This window comes from Amblyomma americanum, chromosome 6 (genome assembly GCF_052857255.1).
Source record: "Amblyomma americanum isolate KBUSLIRL-KWMA chromosome 6, ASM5285725v1, whole genome shotgun sequence".
NCBI classification, from domain to species: Eukaryota; Metazoa; Arthropoda; class Arachnida; order Ixodida; family Ixodidae; genus Amblyomma; species Amblyomma americanum.
Genome location: NC_135502.1, coordinates 110,583,695 through 110,602,592, shown reverse-complemented (window position 1 = coordinate 110,602,592; position 18,898 = coordinate 110,583,695). Strand labels below are relative to the sequence as shown.

The 18,898-nt window shown below is 48.4% G+C and overlaps 1 protein-coding gene across 2 annotated transcripts in view; it reads right to left on the bottom strand.

Annotated features, from left to right (window-relative positions):
• The window catches only part of LOC144093987 (disintegrin and metalloproteinase domain-containing protein 10-like), a 190,244-nt gene that overhangs the window by 115,782 nt on the left and 55,564 nt on the right, over positions 1–18,898 (bottom strand). The gene's annotated exons all lie outside the window — the stretch shown is intronic.

The window sequence follows — 18,898 nt, the reverse complement described above, 5'->3', positions numbered from 1 at the left end:
TAACTTCTTAGCCTGAAACGCATGTGACTGTACTTGGCAAGCGTTTACAAAGATGGGCGCTATCTCTTGAGTCGCGCTTACCGTGGCTTGTGGAATTAGAATGATGATAATAAAATAATTGGTTTTTCGGGAAAGCAAATGGCGCAGTATCTGTCTCAGGTATCGGCGGACGCCTGAACAGCGCCGTAAGGGAAGGGATAAAGGAGGGAATGAGAGAAGAAAGGAAGAAAGAGGTGCCGCAGTGGAGGCCTCCGGAATATTTTTCGACCATGTGGCGATCTTTAATAATAATAATAATAATTGGTTTTTTGGGGGGAATGAAATGGCGCAGTATCTGTCTCATATATCGTTGGACACCTGAACCGCGACGTAAGGGAAGGGATGAAGGAGGGAGTGAAAGAAGAAAGAGAAATAGGTGCCGTAGTGGAGGGCTCCGGCATAATTTCGACCACCTGGGGATCTTTAACGTGCACTGACATCGCACAGCACACGGGCGCCTTAGCGTTTCGCCTACATCGAAACGCAGCCGCTGCAGTCGGGTTCGAACCCGTGTACTCCAGATCAGTAGCTGAGCGCCCTAACCACTGAGCCACCGCGGCGGGTATCGAATGCTGAAATAACACATTTGCGACCTACAAGAAACACGCGAACCTTCTTCACAAAACACTCGGCAGGCAACTCTAGGTTCTGTCACCAAAAACACGCAACCGCAACTCTCTCACTTAGTTCTGCAGTTTAGATAGGTGTTCCCGCAGCCAAGCCGCTTAGTCACCGGCACCTGCTCTCTTTGCGTGCAACGTTTTAATATCGCAAGCAACATGAGGAAATGGGGCTGAGCCTTTGACGACAAAGAGTCCCTAACGTGCCACACTTAACAGTGCTGCGCTTGTAGACCACACCGTCGCGGTGGCTGAGTAGATTTGGCGTTCTGCTGCTATGTACAAGTTCGCTGGTTCGCGGGACGTAAAACTACTTAAAATTAAGTTTAGCAGCGCAACAATAGGCAGACATTATTGAAGCATATCTAATAATTTATTTGAAGGCAAGATGAAGGTATTTCTTTAGTTCACAGCAAACTTGTATAAAACAGAAGGTAAACGCACCTGAGTTACATGTGGTCACACGTGGCTTTACAGCAATGGCTTTGCAGCTACGCGGATGGGAACGTACAAGGAGAATGGTGACACGATTAAACCTCTTTATAACATAGGCTATAGCACAAGGATACAAGCTGTTAATATTACAGGAAAATTGTTTCGCGCTACGTGTTAACACTCATTAGAAATTTCGAGAAAAAATAGCGATCCTTTCATATGCCCGTTTTTATTTTCTTTTTGTTTAGGTGCCATTCCTGTAATGCCGAAGTTCTTCCTCCTGCCGGCCCGCTGGAATCCCCCTCGCCAGCATCGCACGGGTGTCGAGCGGGCGACAGCGGTGCGATAGCGGCCATAAATCTGGATGTTCTCCGAAGCAGGCAGGGTTCGGCGAAGCGAGAGATCGCATGCAGGGGCGTGCATCGTGCGGCGAATACCTGCCGCGAGCTGGGAGCGCATGCAGTCTAATCCACCTGCGCGAGTATACATATCCCGCACGCGAGGCTCGCCCACTTATCTGCACCCGCACGATTTGTCTCCCGAGAGCAGTGCTGCAGGCATTGGCGCTTTCCCTTTCGGCGAAAACGAGACAGCGACTCGTGCCCCCCCCCCCCCCCCCTCCCCCCTCTTTTCAGGAACAAAGCCCGGCCCTTACCCGGAGTTAGTGCAGTGTGTCTGCGAGCGCACTTTTGGTACATGAGGGGCGGTGTGTTGCTCTGCTGTGCGGGTGGCAGCGCACTTCGATCGCCGAGCTGGCAGTCCGCGGGTCGGGAGCTGTGTATCGATTTGAAGGTCTCCGAAAAGTTTGGCGCATTCTTCGATTGAGGGCCGCTTCTCGCGAAATGTGTCACTGTGCTTCTCTGGGGCCGCGGTTGTGTGTGTACTCACCCGCATCCACGCCGGTGGATGTCGCCTACAGCGGCAGCAAGGCTCTGGGCGGCCGCGTTGAGACCTCCTAGAATCCCGAGTGAGAAATTCCGAGGTGTTTGTTTTGTTATCGATTACATTATTGTTCGTGTTTGCGACACGCTGTCGGGTTTTGTTTTTCTCTTGAGGATGAACCGCGTGACCAGGAACGGGACACAAGGAAGAAGCACGCACGAGCGCCCTACCTGGTGTCCCAATCGTGCTGGCGCTCTTGGTCTCTGTGTCGCACCAACTCTCCTCATCTTCTGTCCTTGCCCTTGCTGTGTACGTCATTATTCATTTCCCCTTCCACCGGCGTCATCCTACTATAACTGTGTGACAGATTGATTTATTAATTGACTGTTTAACCGATTGATCATACGAATTGATTGAGTGAGTGAGTGGGTGTGTCGGTGAGTGGGTGAGTGAGGGAGTGAGTGGGTGAGTGGGTGAGTGGGTGGGTGAGTGAGAGAGAGAGTGAGTGAGTGAGTGAGTGAGTGAGTGAGTGAGTGAGTGAGTGAGTGAGTGAGTGAGTGAGTGAGAGAGGGAGTGAGTGTCATATGCCAGATCAGAGTTACGAGCTATGCTCACACTGGAGGGCTCTAGTACTAACATTTAGCATGCACCTAAGGACCCGTGCGTTTTTCTGCACTTTGTCTCAGCTGAAACCCGGCTGCTGCGGCTTTCATCGCAAGTCACATGCTCAGGAGCCGAACAACGCAACTACTGAGCCACTGCTTTGCCTGCAACCTTCTATCCAACTTCCCTCGCTCACTCGTCCCCCTGCCCGACAGCGTCCGTCCGTAAGCCTGCCTGCCTGTATGTCTGTTTCTTAACGCGAAAGCGAAGCACAAAAACCGGCGTCGTCGTCGTCGGCGTCGCCACACTCTAAAGGCTGCCGCGGCTGACCTTGGGCTGTCTCGGCACCGTCGAGTCGTTCGTGGCGAAAAATACCTGAAGCGCCAGCAGCGGAGGCTTTGCGCAGCTGCTGCGTCAACGCCCGGAACCAGCACCCACCTCCCCGAGCGCGTCTGACGATAGTGGCAGCGGCCGGATAACGCTTAAAGGCGAAGCTTAAGTGTCCTCCAAATTTTTTATCTGCTCTGTCCGTCCGTCCGTCCGTCCGTCCGTCCGTCCGTCCGTCCGTCTGTCCGTCCGTCCGTCCGTCTGTCCGTCTGTCCGTCTGTCCGTCCGTCCGTCCGTCCGTCTGTCTGTCTGTCTGTCTGTCTGTCCGTCCGTCCGTCCGTCCGTCCGTCTGTCTGTCCGTCTCTCCGTCCGTCCGTCCGTCCGTCTGTCTGTCTGTCTGTCTGTCTGTCTGTCTGTCTGTCTGTCTGTCTGTCCGTCCGTCCGTCCGTCCGTCTATCCGTCTGTCTGTCCGTCCGTCCGTTTGTCTGTCTGTCATTCGTCCATATTGTCGGCACTTCGCGCTACTTGTCGTGCCTGTAAAGTTCCTCAGTTTCCTCTTTTTTTACATACTACGTTGTGTTCACAACGGTCAGCCGGCGCGGAAAGGCCAGTCGGAATTCCAAAAAACCTCGAGGCAACACCATAATTGCGGCACCGGGTTGCGAGTCAGCGAGGGGTCGCCCATGTTCGCCGAGAAGCGTATCGATTCCGAGAGTTCCTCGAAAGTCGGGCGTATTCTTCGATTCATTTTCCGTGCGCTGTTCGTCCGAAAAGTGTCGTTGTTTCCGAGAGGGCCGGCGGCGTGGTACGCTTGTGCGCAGTGCTTCTTGTACAGCGATCGGCACTGCGGGCAGCCGTTGTTCCGCGCGCAGATGTCCTCAGGACGCCCTTGAGCCCTGCGCCCTCAAGAAGCCGGAAAAGTTCAGATAGCTGTGCAAAGCCTATCTCATTTTTCGCGGTGTGATTCACGCCGCTGCATATCGTAAGCGAAAACAGCACCCACCCCACCCCCCCTTCCCTTAGTGTTTCAGAGAAAATCGCACTCGCGAGAGGAGGAGGGTGAATGTACCCTGCAGGTATCACTGTGCTTTTCTCAAGGGTACACGAAAAGCATGAATTTAATTATTTTTTTCTGCTGTCGCAGATGATGGACTACATTGTGCGCAGCCTCTCAGGTTTAACGCCCCCAGGATGTCATCCGACGCATGGACCACTCCGCTGTGAAGAATGCTGGAAGACGCCTGCTAAGCAAAACATTCGAGACCTTTTGAACGCTATAGAAATGTGGTCGTGTCGCCGGCTATTTGAACATTGTTGGGTTTTGTTTTGTTCAGGCGTGCCGCTATTCTTTTTTCATAGCACTGACGTTAGTTACGGCGTTAGATGATAGTGTCGTTATTATATTAATAAACATTTAGCAATACTGAAGGCAGATATATAGAGGGACGAAGCATCATTGCGCCTCTATCACCCACCGACGCTTTTTTGTAAGCTTTAAAGAATTGATCGAAAAGTTTTGGAGCTGCGCGAATATTCATTTTTCAAATCTGATTCAATTATGAATAGTGCAGCTTTGCAATCGAACATAAAATGAATCAAACATCTTTTTTTACATGGGCGAGCATTTTCACAAAATTAATAATCGTTCGACACTGTTAAGCGCTACTGACATCAGTGCGGTACGGCACGATAATTCATTCATTCATTAATTCATTCATTCATTCATTCAATCATTCATTCATTCATCAAAGGTCCACAAGGAACATTGCATGAGGGGCGGGGTAACAGGGAGGTATATTAAATTAAATACAGATGGTCTTCGACGGCGGTTTTGAAATGACCGAAGCTGACAGCAAATTCGGATAGAAGGTCATTCTAGTCTCGGGCTGTTTTGAGGAAAACGACTGGTAATGTGTTTCTTTGCTGGATTTCTCGCAGTGGACGGCATTATGGTGACTATTACGGGGATTCCGATGAGCGCATGTGATAGGCGTGGCTTCGTGATTTTAGGTATGACAGAATTTATGAGACGGACGATTTTGCGACGGCAGGTCAATCTATAGGAAGATGAAGCTGAATCTTCAATGCGCGGAAACGCTAGTGTGATACGAATTGTCAGAAAAAATGAATCTGGCAGCGCGGTTCCGGACAGATTAGAGCGTGCCAATGAGGTTAGCAAAGTTAAGATCATACGTGGTGCATGCAGACTCTAATTTTGACCTTAGAATTGTTAAGTAAAGAAGCAGTTTCATGAAACGGGGAGGGGGGCTAAGGTAAGGTTACGGGGCAAGTACCCTGAAACTTCACTATCTGAATTATTGGCATGTTGAACGTGATGCGACCAGGTTAAATCTGTATTTAAGTGGATGCCAAGATATGTTTGTATAATTAACATCCTGGTGGTTGCGCCGACAGAGGTAAAAATAAAGGGAGGTTTTAACAGAATTTAATGGCATCATCCAGCTTTTATGCCACTCTTCGACACGTGCAAGATCGTTTTGAAGGCTGGTGACGTTGGTTAGCTATTGGCGATAGAAGTTAATCCTAACTATGCACTGTGTACGTTGTCATCATAGCAATGACACCTGACCAAAAAGTTTTCCAACTTTTAATCGATTCTTATACGTTAAGGTATTTTCATTGTTTTACTCCTTGGAGAAAAAATGTCGGGACACTTGATTCCATCACGTGAGTGACGCGATAGCAAAACGCCACTTGGTGCCTAAGCGCGACAGACTTCCGGCCAGCTGACGCTACTTCCAGTTTAGTTGACGGCATTCCCGATTTAGTCAACGCCATTTCCGATCGGGTGACGCTGCTTACGGTCTATGTCATGAGTCAGGAGTCATGACTGGTATACCTGTATATGACTAATGCACACATATATACGCAGTTGCCACGCACAGCATCCGTCACTTCCGACCTGGTGACGTCTCATCCCGTCAATGTCATGAGTCATGACCGGTCATATGAATCATACGCACACAGTTGCCACACACCGCATCGCGGTACCTTCATATACCAGAACTCTGTAGCATAATTACTTAGCGCCGGTGTGACATAACGGCGTCAACACAAAATGGTCACACGAACCCCGTATGTTAACGCATAAAAAAAGAAAGGTTCGTAATGCGCTCACGCACCTCTGTCATTGATAACAGAGGAAACGGTTCGTTCAATCCTGAATTGAAGCACTTTGACATTGTCTCACTTAATGATGTCACAGTGGTCTATGCGCCAAGGGAGTGAGCTTGCCACGACCAACTGGACTGTCGATGACAGGACGTGCGGGACTCCGCCGTAAGGTGCGCCCGGTGCATACAGAAAGCATTTACGGACGCACAACTAAAACTGTTTGTTGTATCTTTTAATGTGAAAGAACTACGACTGTCATTACCAGAAAAGCGGGCGGCGTGTGATAGTGTGTACTGAGAGATGGTACAGAAAATCTCAGCGACTAACCTCCACTACGGCACCTCTTTCTTCTCTCAGTCCCTCCTTTATCCCTTCCCTTACGGCGCGGTTCAGGTGTCCGCCGAGATGTGAGAGAGATATTGCGTCATTTCCTTTCCCCCAAACACCTATTTTCAAAAAATAGGGTGACGTCATCAAGCCACCGCAATTTCAGACAGTCGTACACATGTCGTTCTTCTAAATATACCCTCCACTGGCTGACCTAAATGTGACGCCAGTTTTCCCGTCAACATTCGTATCAAAATTTGGACGCTACTTCTTGCCATACAGCGTTCCGGGTGGTGTCATATGGTTTTCCGTTGCATATAGCTCACATGTGCTGTTATATTTGGAGGCTAGCTTTCGACAGGGGCTCAAACCAACCACTTATGTCCCTTCAATTGTATGCCTTCCAAAACTCTCTCTTCCCTTAAGGCGCGGTTGAGGTGTCCATCGAGGTGTAAGACATCTACTGCGTCATATCCTTTCCTCAAAAAACAATTATCCGCTGCGGTGACTGAGTGGTTATGGTGCTCAGCTGCTGACCCGAAAGACGCGTGTTCGCTCCCGGCCGCGGCGGTCGCATTCCGATGGAGGCGAAATGATAGAGGCGCGTGTACTGTGCGATGTCAGTGCTCGTTAAAGGACCCCAAGTGGTCGAAATTATCCACAGTCTTCCACTACGGCGTCCCTCATAGCCTGAGCCGCGTCTGTGCGCTAAACGCCATATATAAAGCCAAAAAACAATCAAAAACCAGTTTTCGTGTCAGAATTGTGATGTAACTGTTCGTCGTACAGCATTCATGGTGTCATACGCGCGTGTGTGCGTGTGGGTGGGTGTCAGTGCACCCACGTACACTAATGCTTTTGCATTCCCCACAAGTAAGCAGTCCTAAATGTCCCTGCCAAATTTTTTTTATGTATACTATATTATGTTGGTACTGTTATCTCTTTCAAAGGGCTTAGCTTTTTCTTCGTCCACTTTTCTGTGAATCCGAAAACGATCGTTGGAGAAAAATGAATGACCAGCTGGGGTTGCCTCAAAGGGCACCTCGATTTACTCAACCACGAAAAGGATATGTTACTTCATGTGCAAGCATCTCACAAACGGGTGTCATGCATGAATCGATTCATGCTCGCATCCTCTAGCAAAGTGGATTTTGCCGTCAATCGCTGGAGGATAAACAGCGTGACAGCGATGGCCGCGAAAACAATGCGCCCGCAGAAAGCCGCTGTAGCAACGACCGATAAATGACAGTGAGCAGTAAGTTTTGTTTCCTCCACATTGCCGATTTTTTATGGCTTACATGATGTAAATGTACGGCAGAAAAAGCGAGATCCAAGGGCCTTTCGATGCCGCTCGACTATATCTTTCACCAGCACGTCAGGCTCAATTTACTGAATACTGCCTATTGATTTTCGGGCCTTCAATAAACGAAATAATTCAGGGTTAAAGAAAAAACTGTGACGTTTATAAATATAGCCAGTTATTAGTTCCAGTAATCTTCAATGGCGTGGTATTTACTTGCTCATGTCATCGACCCGTTGAACTGAAAAGTACGCTTGACTCTTGTTTCGCGGAGGCGAAGAGGTTAACCTTATTTTCGCGAGTCGGGGATGTCATTCCCGATCGCAGAATGTCCACGCGGCAGCCCGCGACGAAGCTCCGATCCATAGCCAAGCCATCAGAAGCGGCAGCAAGCCAGACCAGGCCTCTCAGCGTGAGAGCGATCCGTCTAACAGGCATTTCCACTTCATGACGTCCGCGGCTTCGTCATTAGCGCCGGGCGTCAGGGCCCTGCCGCCGACGCCGGCGGCGAAGAGAACGCCGCGCCACTGGAGGGCGTTTTCACCGCTTTTATCTATTTTTCGTCCTGTTTTTCTGCAAACGCTGACGGCACGCTCCCTCAAGATGCCTCCGCTGGTCTAACATTAGACGCGGTGAATAATAAAAAAGAGAAAATGCCCGCTCCAAATGAGATTTATCGATTGGGAGCTCTCTCGCGCAACGAACGAAGGCGGCAGCAACAACCGCCGCCTGGAGGCGAGAAAGACGTTTCTCCTTTGCTTTTTTTTCTTTTCCAAAGCTTGTTTTCTTTCTCTTTATGTTCGTCTCCCTCCTCTCTATTGGTGCTTATTCTACCTACTCGCTCTCTCCCTCCACGGCTATTTTTTTTCCTTAGGCCGTTGCCCGACGCTCGCTCACGAGCCGTCACGGTTCTTTTCCCTTCTTTCGATCGCTAGAATTCGCTCCCTTTTCCCCTTTCTCTCTCTTTAGTAAGGGAATGAAGAGGGGCATCTTCCTCTCTATCACTCCTCCTCCTCCTCCTCCCCAGGGGGGCTGTTACAAGGCGTTGCAGCAAAGTCGCCGCGGGTGCGATTAGGGAAGTGGGCTGCATGCTTCATCGCATCTCCGGCTTCGTCCATCCTGCTTCTTCCCCTTGTCCCTAAACGTCCGCCACGCTCTGCGTCGGCCGGTGTGCTGCGCGCCGCCGCGTCTGCCTGGTCGCGCCGAGCCTTGCCAGGAGGCTGGCTGCACGGCCACATACTTGGGCCGATTTACATTGTTTCCTTTCTCCTTTTTTTCTTCTTCTTTCGTCTCGCCCCAATTCCCGTCTCCCAGAAACCGTTTTGTATACACACGGCTGTTTCCTTCCTTCGCCTCGCATGTTTTCTTCCACGCAGCAGCCTCCCTCGCGCCGGTGTTTGTTCGGAAGCCTGGTTTTCTCCCTATTCCCTGGCTTTCGCAGGGACGGCCCTTACCTCTCTTCCCCTAGCTCCCTGACTGGAGTCCCCAATTCCGCTTTCGCGCCTGTCTCTGGAGGGCGCTCCTCTTCGCCGGCAGTCGGCGAGACCACTGCGTGAGCGTTTTTGTGAGTGTCGTTGTGTGCCACTGGAATTAGGCCAGGCGTGTTATTGAACTTGCCTTTTCCGGTGCGTTCTCATTTCCGCACAGGTTTCTCGTTGTGTGGCGCCGTTGCATCACAGATTAACGGTCGCGCGCTGGAGTGTACATGCTTTAGACGAAAAACACAACGTATAGAAAAAAATGTAACAGTGATTGCGGTGCCGTTGGGATTCAAGGATAGGATTGCGTATTAGGTCCTACGCAGACTGTGGGCTTATACCTGAGGCTTTAGGTTTCCACATTTCCAGAAAACAGTCTCAAGGCGCATTACGAAGGGGATCGAATAGGGAGGCATTGCCTGTTCCGTACACTACCGTGTCGTGTCACTTGGTCTTGCGCTAAGCGTCTTTGCGAGGACTGCAATAATGTTGTAATTTCCTCTCACTGTTGTAACAATGAGAGGAAATTTCTGAGTCGCACTGTGGTAAAACCTAATAGGCAGTACATAGACGCCTGTACGGGGGAGATAGGTAGTTTCATTCGAAGAGCAATGATTTGTCCTTGGATTGACTCAGGCGCCCGGGTTTCAGCTCGGAAGATGTTTCGCTCACTATCGCGATCATAATCCAGGCATTGTTCTCACGTGGAATTAATTTTGTGGTTGGTTGACTGAATAATTCGTTTAATTCCATAAAATATAGTTTTAGGGTGGACTTAAGGGTAAACAGTTGCAAACGTAACTTAACTCGTCCCCAACCCTTCTCGTGCCAGTATGCGTCCCTTACAAAAATTATCTATAGAATGTCTGTAAACATCTATAGACTCTGTTGCCTTCCTATAGATATTCCTTTTTGATAATTCATAGTCTATCTATAGAGAAAAGTCTACTAAAAGTATATGGTCATAAATTTATAGATTGTCTATTGATTGTGCTATGGGGTTCGTCCATAGAGAGTCTATAAAATTTATAGACAGAAGTCTTATACAGTCTATAGATTGTCTAAAGAAATTTTTGTAAGTAAAAACAGTGCAAGTACAGATAAACGCAAATAACAACAGCGTACCTCATGCGACAAAAGAAGAAGAATTAAAAAAGACAGGAAATACATGCAGAAAAGTTTTTGAGGGTGCATAATTTTTTACTGGTGTTTGGATGAGTAGCATGATGCTGCTCACTAAGTTCACCGACGGACTGAACATATTAAGAACTTGGAATAACCTGTTTCGCTGGCAGATCTTACGCTGTCTAATTAAGGTCTATGCTGTTATATTATAATAAATAAATATGAGCATCAGTCTTTGAAGTAAACACCACGACTTCGGCATAGCGCGCAATCAAGCATTCATTATCCTTCTCTCAGAATTTCGTTTGCTGCCCGCAACTACCCAACTTCTCTAATGGCGCCAGCGTTGAGACGTCTCGTGCAAACAGCCTCCGTAAGAGGATCGCCTTTAAAAGGCGTCGCACTCGAAATAGTCTGCGGTCTCTTAGAAAATGTGGCCTTCTGTCACCGGACACAAGGTCACAAGGACGATGCATGGGCGCGGAGACCGCATTCTGATGGAAGCGAGAAAAAAAAAGCACTAGCTCTCTTCGTTTCCCCAATGGTGCTCACCGTTCTCCCTACCGAAGGGTCCGCTGCCAGGTTCCGCCAGCAACAAGCGCAATAAAGAGGCTCCCTTATTTCGAACACTGGACAATTATAACCGACTTTCCGTCCACTTCGAGTATATGAATCCTCGAGGGTCGGCTGTTGTGAGTAGCGGCTAAGATATCAAAAAGGAAACCTCATTGACGTTAGCTCTCTGCAAATGTGCCACCTGTCGTCACAAGATCCAGGTTTGTGGTCTATATATGCCCTTATACCAATACTGCGTATATGGGGGGCAAATTAACCCATTATCTATTCCATCAGACCCTTAAGGCTAATCAGCGCGCCGATCAGAAAGAATGCGGCGGCGTCGCGGCGCCGGCTGTAGTATAGCGTCATGCAGAGGTAGAATTTCCAGCTGCGTGGCATCGGGCTACATCACGTGGCAGCGCGCAGCGACTGCGTTCACAAAATGAGCGGGCGGGCTTGCGCCTAAGCTCTCTTAAGTGTCTCTACCGACTGTTTCAACACGATCTACAACTTCCAAACTACATCTATTTCCCGAAGCCAATATTTAGGAAGTTAGCCGACTACAAATCAACTATTTTTTTTTTTTTTCAGGAAGAAAAAAAATTTTGCAGACTACGCCACACGGCTCTCATTGGAGCTCAGTTCGTTTTATTCGCCAAGGGCACTCCGTATTTTTTTTTAAAAATTGATCGCATTTAGCAAAACACCTGCTAGCTGTAACTGTTTTCATGAACTGTAATAGTATATTTACGGCGATGAACGCAGACTGAGTATCCATACTCCATCGCACACCAGCCGCGCCTTTGGGCGTTGACATGTGCCGCCGGAATGTGTGTCAAATAAACGCGTCCCGCATTAACTGCGCCAGCGGGCATCGCTGACAGCAGGAGCCGAGCGATTCTGTTCGGCACCAGCACCAGAGCAAATTAAAACAACGCGAAAGCCGTCTCCCTTCGTTCTTTCCTTTTCGAAAAGGAACCGGCGCTACTCCTCTCAACGATCACTGGCGCAATGCCGCACCCTCTCACCCCCTCTTCTTCCATCCACTCTTCCGTTCACAGCGCTCAATTTGAAAGCGCCCCTTCAGCGAACGGCAGGCCGCGCCATCTGGATCTACTGCACTCGACCCTATACTCCAACCAGCAATGGGTAAAATGAGAGAAAACACTCCTCTAGCGCACTCCGCCCTCTCATAAACGGGTGTAAGATGGCAGCTTACTCCCTTCTTTACTCCCATTTAGGTGTATTCGTGTTTAGAGCGTAGAGTCCGCAAGGAGGCGCCCTGTGAGAGCGCTCGTGCGTGAGATGCTCTCTAAATGGGCTCGCCGATAGTTTCGCAATCCTGCATAGAAGTTAGCAGTCTGTTCGGAGCAGGCTCATTCCCCGTTGAGCAAGTTGTGATTTGTTTCGAAACGACTGTGCTATAACGAGAGGGCTCGAGCCGGCGTGAGCGAGTCGGAGGAGTCCAGTTCGCGAAAGTGCGCGCATGTAATTTCTCTCCTTGACTACCCGGTCACTATATCCCACGAAAAGCACAGCGCGTTTCCGCGAAGCCCCCGATGTCTTGTTATAGCAGCATACGAAACCTTATCGGCACCAGCGCAGGTAGAGGTTAAAAGAAGTGGACGGACAGCCGCGGTAGCTAAATTCAAGAGTGACATTAGCCAAAAGAAAGCGATGGCTTCATATGCAGGGTAATCTGCTTCTTGCAAAAACACAAGAGGGAGTTCATTCATGCAAGTCAGTCTGGTTTTATGACATGCCCCCCCCCCCCCCCTCCGCCCCCGCAGCGCAAGGAGCCTAGGCTTAGCACACGAACGATGGCCTTAAACAACGGGCATATCGCCACAATACGTCGGCTCCAGGAAAATGAAACGGTTTGGAGAAAGCCCTCGGTATGCTTAAATGCTCACCGCGACAACTACGGCATGGTCTTTGGACGCCTGTATGTGATCTATTGCTAGACTCGTGTGCTGCCTATTTAAGGCGACCTATAAATAAAAGACCGTCTATAAATGACAGTGTGGACTGGTGTGCCATTTAATTGGTGCGTGCCAGTTGGTACAACGCGTAAATTAGGAAGACAGCTCTCCATACGGAAGAGAATAACTTCGAGAACACATGACAGTGGTACATGAAATCAGAGTTTACCACAGTCCCGAGGTGTCCTTTCCATTTGCGTTTAGCGTCTTCCACTCTTTTTTTGTGTGTGTATAAACAAACACGCAAACAGGTTGCCAGGAGTCTGTATGGTGTAAATATTTGAAAACTTCCGGGTTTCGAGTGGCGCGAAAATTGCTCTCTCTAGAGGCTGACGTCACGCTCGTCAGGAAACTGCGAGCTGCGGACCCGAAATTCATTGCTTTTAAAACTAATTTCAAAGAAAATAATCAAAGAAAGACTTTTGTGGCAACAAGCAAATAATGCGTGCTTGTTGGCGCCAGAATTTCGACATCATATTTTTGGTGACTAGTAAAAATGTTCATCCCACACGCATCGTAATGCCACCACTACCGCACGCACATTTCGAGGTCCTGAAGTACGTAACGTAAAAAACATGTTCGCGGGCTTACTGCCACACCTTCCAGGGGGAATTCAGTGCACAGAGATAGGTATGCTGACGAGAGTTTCTAGAGGGCCACAATTAATGTTGTACGTTGAAGTGTAGGTAACTTCACATGTTGACACATCATAAAAAAATAGAAACATTAAGTCATGAACACATTTTTTCCCGAAAGCACTGCAAGCGCCGAACGTGCTACCGAATAATGAACTGTAATAACCCTAAAAACAATATGCCAACACCGACGCAACGTAGCTGGTCCAGAGGAACCACATTCAGCGGTAACGTTTACTCGGCAACTGTCCAGAAGCTAACGTTTGTTCAGTCTTGTGTCTTGTCAGCACTCAAGCGAGGAGCCCAAAAAAATTTTAGGGTTCAAGTTCACTAAAGTGGAACTCTAGTCCTGTTGTTGATTCATGATGCGAATGTACAGCGCAAAGTCGAGAACACGAGAAGAAGACACACGGAACACACGCGAGCGCTGGCTCGCAACGTCTATTTCGAACTTCGGACCATTACATATAGTTAACAACATCGGACAAACATCTAACATGAGCAGTAGGCGACGTTCATATGCTGCCGCCCCTTACGAATACGAGCAATAGGGGGCTTGGCCATGCAGGACCACCCAACCTGAGGCTGAAATGATAGTCCGGTTGGGTGGGGTCCTGCTTGGCCAAGCCATCTATTTGCTCTTAATAGTAAGGAGCTGTTATACTTGCGTCATCATATTACTGAGTCGCCTACTGGGCGTGCGTGGTGTTTGCCCCTTTTTTTCAGCTATATATACTGGCCCGAGGTTCGAAATAAGCTATTGCGAGCCAGCACTCGTGTATTCCATGTGTCTTCATTGTGTCCTAGTCTTTTTTCGCGCAGTGTACATTTCCATCAGGGTTCAAGACACAATGCTCCACGTCCCCGACGACCAACGTGGGCATCCACCGCAGCCCACAGGAACACACCACCCAACCTCCAGTTCCGCTACCACATCTCGGTCCAGTCGAAAAAGAGAACAGAAAAGTTTCTGTCGCCACAAAAGATTTTCTGCATTGTTTCTGGCCACGAACTTGTAGTAATTTTTGTAGCAACAACAGAAGTATGTCTAGTTACTACAGAAAGGTACTACAAACAGAAAAGTACAGTACTACAGAGAAATGCTACAAAGCAACAACAAAAATTGTCGTCACGACGAAACTGAAAAATATTTTGTCGTATTCTTTACACGGTTCTGTCGTTCTTTTCGAGTGGGTGTTGAAGACGTCCGCGTAGTAGAGCCACGCGACGTCGCCTCCCACGCTCTGTTCTGAGAAGCAAGCCCGTCATCGGGTCGAGCTCGCCAGTTGCGTCATAACTTCTTCTTTGTTCCTGCCTGTTTTCCATCTCATAGACCCCAGAGCCGGCTACTGCTCGCCTATTTCGCTGTGTCGAAATAGGCGAGCTGTGTCATCAGCTTCACGATGAGATGTGATCAAATTACAATGCGCAATGTGAAAAAATAAATAAAAAAACTCTCAGAGTAAATGTGATGAGATGCGATAGAGGGAACTTCATGCCGTTCACCACCCACGAGAACACCTGCTCCCATACCAGCTTTTGACCAACCTGAAACGCTCCATATGAGCCGGTCGTACGGAATTATGGGAGTATGGCGTCCATAAGATATGGGAAGATATATGGAAATCTATATCTTGTCTGTACGGAGTCCATAAGCATCCCCCATAGTTCTCGTGTAACTTCCATAAGTTTCCATACGTGTTTTCCATGTAGTCGATACAAACTTCATATGCTGCAAACTAGCTTTATATAACCCATATGGAAACGCATGCAATTATGGAACTCGTCATATGGAAACTGCGTGGCCGCCGTGAAGACTGTGCCCCATTCGTATAACACCGTTATGTGCAAAGCAGTTGAACGCGGCTTTTCCGGTAATGATATATTGCAACACATCCTTATAGGTTCTACGGCCCCGTAGTCCACTGTAGGCCATACAAGTTTCGTCAGAAAAGTTTTCATTGAACGGTGATTGCTACTTGAGAGACTTTTTTGTTTCAGCTGTGTAGTTCTTGCTTCAAGACGTAATATGGATGATTAAAGGTGCACTAAAGAGGAAACTGCAGTCGTCTTTTTACCGCGGAAACTCAATAAACACGTTCCAAGCATTCTTGGGAACATCAAATTATTGTCCTGTGCGGCCAATTTCCCTAATTTAAATTAGATTAAACGTCCCTGCTCCCGCCTTTTTTTTGAAGTCAACGCTGAAGGTAGGTGGAGTCAACCATTGCGAGGAGTGCCTTCAGGCAGTCCAGTGGCGGCTTCGCTTTCGCTTTTATTTTGTTTTTTGGGTTCCTGTGAATAAATCGTTTCCTTCGCAGACAACATAGCCGCAAATTAAGCCCACGGAAATCAAAATACGCGTGGACTTTTTTATTTACGTATGACTCCACGGACGGCAGAGCGCCAAGCAAAAGACGGCACGGGGCTGGCTGAAAGAGACAGGATATGCTGCCCAAGCGCTTCGTTAAAAATACGGGATACTTAGGGTTGGACACGGAAACAAATTCCGTCTTCGAAACATGCGAAGTTAAAGCAGTTACAAAAATTTTACTTGAGGTTTCAATCTCCTCCGTTTGGAACTGCGGCTCCGCCTTTAAAAGTCTCCTCCCATTGCTAACTGCATCAAGTTACTATGCTTTACAAAGGGAATATACCTCCGATATGCCAAGAGCAAGAATTCCGTATATTTAGTGATCGAAATCTACTCCATGACTTGAGCAAACATACGCTGACCGCAAAAGGAGTGTGCTACAGGACAGTTTACTCCCTTTTCCCTCCCATAGAGGCCTAGTTCTTGTTTTGAGTGCACGATCCCCCTAAGTTCGACCGTCTCATCGGAGCACGTGCACATAGGTGGCGCCGCCATGAGAACATTTCTCGTAAAACGCACCGACATTGGTCCCGCGATAAGTTGTAGCCATGCCAGTGCTCACGAAGGTACCAAAAAATATCGCAACCCAGGTGAACATGAGTCGCAAGAGGCAATGAAGGTTCATCGCGGGCCACGTGTTTCTGGAGAAATAACCAGATAGTTGCACCTTTGCGCAAAAGAGATCAATCCCTTTCACATTTCACACGGCTGTACGTTTTCAACAAAGGATGTGTTTCAACCTGCGCGCTTATGGTTTACCAAACCTCTAGTTCGTATAATGCTTTTCACAAAACATTCGGAATTGAAGTAAACACCTCTTTAGACTCATTTTTGTTGTCTAAGTTTCGAAATCTTTAAATATCATGGTTCCAGTAGCACTCTTCCTGCCCACCGAGAGCGACACGTCTTTTAAGTCACGTTAATAGCGTTCCTCCGTCATGCTCGACTTCTCAAGCTCACAGAGTGCGCAGGAACACTATCTCAGCAACGAAACATCCAAGGCATCGACATTCATAACGTGAAATTTGTGGCTTCATATTTGTTGGAAAGCCCGGTGGCGGGGAGGGGAGGAGGGTTAGAAGGCAGAATTCAGAAGGCTCGAGGAATACAGTACTTGTCCTTTCTATCTCTGCCTGGTACGGCAGTAAACTTTTGACGAAAGCTGAGAGGTTAAATTTTATTGCCTAGCTCTAGGGCTCTAACCTCTTTCATAATAGTCATTGCGACCATTGTGCATGAATTTTTGCTCAGAATTAAGGGTGTGGAGTGGGCGGAGTTAGTCCATCGATTGAAACGAAACTGCGAAAGCAAATTTTTTACCCTTTTTTTTTCTAAAATTTCCCGAGAAATTGACACTTTGTGGTACGTGTCCTCGTTCGCACAAAACCTGCGGCATTTTAAAGGTCAGTGGGGGGGGGGGGGGGGGGGAAGAGTCTCAGAGTACAGTGAGCAACCGTCCACGCCACCGATGTCTCCAGCCTGCCTCTGACCTTCACTGGAGCGTTGTTGCTTAAGGCGCGCTAAGTCTCTGTGCTCATGGAAACAACGTAAAGTATACCTCCGCCGACCAGCAGCAAGAAGCAAGACAAGAACAATACGCCAACTCTTTACAGCAAGCTGCGCCGAGCTAGGAGCGAGGGTTCTTGTATTCTCTCTATTTTTTTTTTCCAATTCCCGCCTGTTGTCCCGCAGAGGTACTTTTTTTACGTTCCTTCCACAGGGGGCACTCTGTCTTCTCCTGTCGAGCAAAGAGGGGCTAAAATATAATTCGTTACCCGCGCGCTCGTAATTCGTTCCCAGGGAACGACCGCCAGCCCTCCCACGGCCGCCGGTGCCTCGGCGAGCCGGACCTCGGAGTTGCGACGCCCCCCACCGGCGGTCCGGGCCCCGGGCGCGTAAAGCGATCACTCGTTACCCAACCTCTGTGGCCTCTCCGAGAACAAGGCAGTGACCTCTCCCACCGGGAATTGGACGAAATTCAGAAGCCCACATGCCCGTTGAGAAATAGTCGTTGCGCAAAAGTGAAAGTCCCACTTGAATAATGCTATTCCGTCACACGAGAAGAAAGAATGAGGCACACACACACATACAAAAAAAAACGGGCGCAAAGTACTTCCCAAGAGCTCTGCACTGGCTCGGATCGTACGGGAGCCCTTATTATTTCGCGGCGAGCGCCACATGCGGAATTATACGAGAAAAAAAATTTGCGGACATTATGGCTGCAATCTTTCCTTCAACTTCTATCTTTTTTTTAATATTTCCTTCTGTTCGGCGCATTTTAATGGTGTCTTTTCACGGACTCTGTTTGTTTATCCTCTTTGAGCGCCACTTGGAACAGATCGTGTGAGGACTTCGTTAAACCGAGCACGCCTCTCTGTACACATTTTTTTTCCTGTCTCCATCGCTCGCTGATGCAGTAAGGAAAGTGGAGAAGAAAGGAGGCGAAAAAGAAAAAATATATGGCGCAAGGCGAGCAAGCAATTGCAATGCAGCCGGCCAGCCTCATCGGGTGTAACAGAGTCTGGTCACTTTTATTCAGTCACCGGGCGCCGAACTAATGCGCATCCTATTGCTTGCCGACGCACTTTTTTGTTTGTACTCGACTTGTCTTCGCCCCGTTACGCGATGACAGATCGGCGAAATTGGCCGGGAAAAAATCGCTCCCCTCTGAACCAGTACAGCACGCAGTCCGCTCTGCCTTGGGTTTCATTCTTTTCCCCACTTCTTTTTCTGGTCTTTGCTGGCACAGCATAAAGGTCTTGTGCAAAAGCTGATGAAAAAAAAATACTTTACACTACGAAGCAGGCTGGTCGTGTCTTTGATTAAAGAGCGAGAGCATGCAGCTCATCAAATGAACTTTGCGAAAACTGAGCTAGCTGATCATGCATTAGTAAGAAGCGCTGCCGTCCCTTAGTCAATTACTGCGTTAATGGTGTCGAAGCAGCTTTAGGTCGACTAGAGACGCGTACTATTCATATTCCTTATTGTCCTCATTAATTTTAAAGGTCGCCTGCACTACATCCAATATATTCATAGAACGTTCGAGCTAAGACTACTTCATTTATTTATTTTATTTAG